Raw genomic sequence first — 5,034 nt, forward strand, 5'->3', positions numbered from 1 at the left:
GATATTTTACGCGCCATTATGTGTGACGTCATATGCGCCCTCGGGTTTAAAAACATCTATTAGCCATTTCATAAACAGATTAGATTTAATTGACAAAAAAAAAAAAAAAAAAAAAAAACAATTATCACACTGACGGCTTGTAAATAACATTGCATTAAGATGTTTTGTGCCGTTCTCGGGTGTATTAGTTGTCAGGATTTAGACTGAGTATTTTTCAATTTTTCGAAGGATGGTACTAGAAAACAGATGTGGATAATTTTTTGTTGGAGCAAGAATTTTACCTTTAAAAACACACCTTTTCAAAAGCCGCTTGGACAGAGACCTTGATAAACTGCGAAAAATGGATAAATCGAAGCTTATTAGCACTACATAATTCTGTTCTGGTCTTGAAATTCAATACACACTCGGATCAACAGCCGTGTTTCGAGTTACTCCGGAACACAGTGTTTATTCTGTGTTTAGTCACGCCGCGTCAAAAATGTTCCACAGGGTTACTTCCGGTTTATCGTTGTTTACCTTTGTTTACCAACAGTCGACACTTCGTGTATTAGGCCTAGGCTTAATTTTGTCGATCATCATGAAATTGAAATACACATTTAATAGTTTGGGGTGTATGCGGTACATATTTGTTTATGAGCGTTTGATAAGCTACTATTGATCTACGAAATACAACGAAAGACTTCGTCAAGAACAGAAGAAGACGATGTCGTGTAACTCGCACAAGGCCCAGCTGTCTAGTAACCGGAGGGGTAAAGGAAAAGAACGTATTAGACTCACTGAAACCTGTCAAACAGGTCAAATGAAAATTATGACGACATTATATATATATATATATATATATATGATTAAACAAAACACAATGTGCACTGCTTCATAAAGCAGGCATTAGGTCCAGTACAGTCTAGCCTCTAGGGCCTATGTTAAATAGAATTTACGTTACCAAATCAGGGCCAAAATGGGCATAAACATGTAACATATATAACCAGGTCCATTCCAAAGACTATTTCTACCTACGTAGCTATTAATAGCTACCTAGGTATTTAAAGCTACTTAAAGTAGCTACTTTTACATGTTTTTAAAGATATAAATAAATAATAATTAAGGCACATCTTTTAAACAGGTCAGTCGTTTTATGTATCATGTTGTGCATGTGCATGACAAAATTCGGAGTGTAAATTTAAATACTTTACGAGGGTGGAAACTGTAGAGGAAATTGCATGAAAAATCGACTCAAAAACTTTCAATGTAAGAGTGCATGAATGTTAACTGTAAAATTGATATAGATTTGTAAAACATTCTAGACTTCTTATCATGTATCTTTGATCCTAAGTTCCTAGAGAATGGAAGTGGGTGCAGTTATTGATGCAAATTTGAAAGTAATCATTTTTTGTCCAATATTTTTGTGGTATTCATTGTCAGTATCAGTGAATCAAGAAATTTGGTACACACCATGTTGCGCCGTTCCTGCGTTTGGCCACGAAATGCAAGTAAAGGAAAATGTAGGTAAAAATAGCTACCTGGAGTAGGTTTAAATACCTAGGTAGCTATAAGTAGCTACATAGGTAGAAATAGTCTTTGGACTGGACCTGATAATTATTGATATAAAATATAGATAATGACAATACACAGTGAAAAGTAATAGATTAGCTATAATATTATAGGTATTTGAAATGGCTTTATTATTTAAAGCTAGTTTAGATTGAATTAGACTGAGTTTCTGAGTGCAGTGGTATATCCATATGTGAGTGAGGATAAAATTATCTACTTGGGTATAGTCAATATGCTGTCTAATTTGAAAATAATTATTTATCAACTAATACTTGTGTTACAAATTAAGTCTTTGGAGTTTGACTTCTAATGATATACTCATGTAATTGGAAGAATTTTTAGCATGACTATTTATTGTTGTAGTCATTTTATTGACTTTTCACAATCCAGTAAGTATATGTGATTACTGCTCATATTTATATCACTGAACAAAATATATATCTGATCATGATTAAGGTAATATTATTCCTTTCAGCAACATAATTTCAATTATGTGCTCATAGACTGGTCCAGCACAATCTCTAGTATAATTAGCAATATAAATATGCTAATCAAGCTATATAGCTTTTTAAAGCTAATTGAAATTGCTTGATATAACTATTTCAAATCTTCTATCAAATATATTTTTAAAGCATAAAAATTGAATTTCTAAGTGAAAATATTTCATCCTTGTACTTGAAACAACACACTGTAAACAAAATGTACCTTAGGAAGAATTTTGGTTCAAAATTGTCAAATGTTTAGGATTATTAAGTTGTTACAGATTCCACATTGTAATGTCATCATATACTTATCAAAGCTTCGACACACACAAGGTAGTGGACAGTTATCAATACAAAAGAAATTCTCTTTTCATGAAAATTCTTAAAATGACATATGATCTATATCTAGAATAGTGTTTTGGTTAGTTCAAAGTACATGTATATTGTTATGTGTCATTGCACTTAAGAAATTTAATCGAAACTAGCTTAATGAAGCTGTTTGAAATAGCTTTATAAAACTATATAGCTAAATATAGAGATTGTGCTGGGCCTGATAGATATAGCAATACAGAGGAAATCCATCATATGCATCAAAAGTTTGAAAAAGGTGAATTGACTTAAATATAAATTTATGAACAAAATTGGAAAAAAAAAGAAGAAATTAGGAAGAATCTTTTGTGTTCATTTAAAACATGTTGGGTAGATTTTGAAGTTGTTTAACTCGGCTTTATACATGATGTCAGATCTCTGAATGCAAGCAAGCTCTCATATGACTACAATGTAATGGGGAAATCAGATATATGTACAATAAATATGGTAAGCTTTATTGATAAAAATCATGAAAACTCATACATTCACAGTTTTAATATGAATTACTTCATGTATTTCCAAATAAGTTAAAAAAATATACATGTATGTACAGTGAACAGTATTTTTAACAAATACATGAATTATAATTTCAGCATTTTTTTTTTTTTTTTTTTTTTTTTTACATCTTTGCTTCTCAAATTGACAAAAGTCTTTTATCAATATTGTGGCATCCCTCCTCTTTTTCAGGTATATGGGAACAGGATCATTTTCCATGCCTTTCACTTGAGGTCTTCAGTTTCATCATTAATCATCTGAATGTCGGTATGCCAAACTCTCATGATGTCATGCCATTACTGGATATTCCTTAACACTGGTTTATTTAAGCCACACTACCTATAACATTGCCAAAATATTAGACTGAAAATTTTCAAATACACAAGATTTGAAGCAGCAAAAGAAAAGAATTACATATGTATAACACACAAAAAAGAAGAAATTAATTCTCACCTGGCTGATATGAACTTTTTACTCCTTTTTAGCTCCCTTTCACTGCATACCAGCCAATAACTAGCAGTCATTATATGCAGATCAGCCATTGTTATCAACCTGTGTATATATATGTTGAATAAAATATGAATGAAAATTGTTGTTCTTTGTTATTCTTTTTAAAAAATATATATACTCAATAGTATATTTCCTTACACAGTACTGAATCAAAGGGGTAGGAGAGCAAATATATAATATATAACCTGGCTCATGTTCAGCTGGTTCCATTCTTGTATACAAGTGGTTTGAGTGGAAATGTACATTTCTGATATACATGCAAAGTACCTTGATTGCACAGGCAATATGCATCACTTGTGTTCGAATTTACTATTAAAGAGTACTCTTTAATAGTAAATTCGACCCCAAGCGATGCATATTGCCTGTGCTTGATTGGTATTAAAAGTTGGAGAAAAGATCAATGTTCTTTGATATAATTCAAAAATTTTCAGTGAATGAACCATCGGTATGGAGCTTGAATAAATGATCATGCAAATTCTAGTATAGATCCGTAGGGATATATTATCTGGTGTTCTCATATATTATTTAATTGGCAGATATATATATACCCCCCCCCCTCACTCCCTTGTAAAATTGCTTCGTAATGTTTATGACCCTGAACCATAAGTTCATAATTGAAATTCTCTATTTAATGTCACATGAACACCGTTGTAAAATACATACACTGCTCAGATGTGGATGAGGGTACAAGTATACCTATTCTTAAGATTGACAAGATTTTGCACAGTCTATATTATATTTTTAAGAGTCAGTACAAACCTCTTGGTTTTCCTAAAAGTTAATATAAGCAAACTGGCTAGAACAATGATGTTTCTTTGTTGGTTCAGCTTTCACGGAATGTAATAATCGCACTCAGTTTCGGCTGCTCGTGGTTTTCTACACAAATGACGCCATCGTTTCCTCTGCGTGAACGCTTTTTCCGGGTTTGGGAAAAGGTAAACTTTGACATCTTCCCAAGTAAATACATATCCCTTGCTATCCTTTATCTGATTTGCGACAGTTTGTGCCGCAAAATCTATATTTTGTCAAAAACAATTTTGTTACCAGTGTAAACAAAATTAACCGGAAGTACCCCTGTGGAACATTTTGCTCATATCACGTGACCGGCGTGGCTAAATACGAAAAATCCCGGGTGTTCCGGAGGAACTCGAAACACGGCTACTGACCTTCACTTTGTCAGTAACAACATACCCGGTATAACGTGCTTCCAATTTCTACCAAATGGTAGATTTACAAACATTTTAAAGATACAAAATAATTGAACTTTTAGTTATATAAGTAATAAAATATTGTATTTCCTAACTTTAAATTGAATTATGAAATTATTTCCTCAATGAACTCGTAACATCTTTCAAAAGTGCGTGAGTATAACGTCGTGCCCCCACTTCCTAACGACGTGCAAATCACAATTCAACAATGATAATAAGATTGCTTTATCAAAATAAAATAATATAATTTCCACTTCAAATTTGATTACTTTTACTGATTTGTGTATGTTGTTTCTTTTGCCCTCTTTCCGAAATGCACTCGGCCGTGATAGTAGCTTGGCATAGGATGTAGTTCATCTACTAGTAGTAGTTGTCAACAATGTAACGTATTATAATTTGTCTAATCCAAAAATAAATAATAA

General features: G+C 32.3%; 2 long non-coding RNA genes across 2 annotated transcripts; one reads left to right on the forward strand and one right to left on the reverse strand.

Moving 5' to 3' along the window:
* The first annotated feature begins 423 nt into the window (after positions 1–423).
* Positions 424–3,483, forward strand: LOC130054349 (uncharacterized). The gene is made up of 2 exons (XR_008802645.1): positions 424–794; positions 3,087–3,483. It is a non-coding gene; the product is annotated as an uncharacterized LOC130054349 (long non-coding RNA).
* Positions 2,839–4,558, reverse strand: LOC125657363 (uncharacterized). Its single transcript, XR_007363289.2, has 2 exons — positions 4,164–4,558; positions 2,839–3,446 (listed from the first exon to the last, which is right to left on the reverse strand). It is a non-coding gene; the product is annotated as an uncharacterized LOC125657363 (long non-coding RNA).
* Between the last annotated feature and the right edge of the window lie 476 nt (positions 4,559–5,034).

The sequence above is a fragment of the Ostrea edulis genome, chromosome 4 (genome assembly GCF_947568905.1).
Source record: "Ostrea edulis chromosome 4, xbOstEdul1.1, whole genome shotgun sequence".
In the NCBI taxonomy this organism is placed as follows: Eukaryota; Metazoa; Mollusca; class Bivalvia; order Ostreida; family Ostreidae; genus Ostrea; species Ostrea edulis.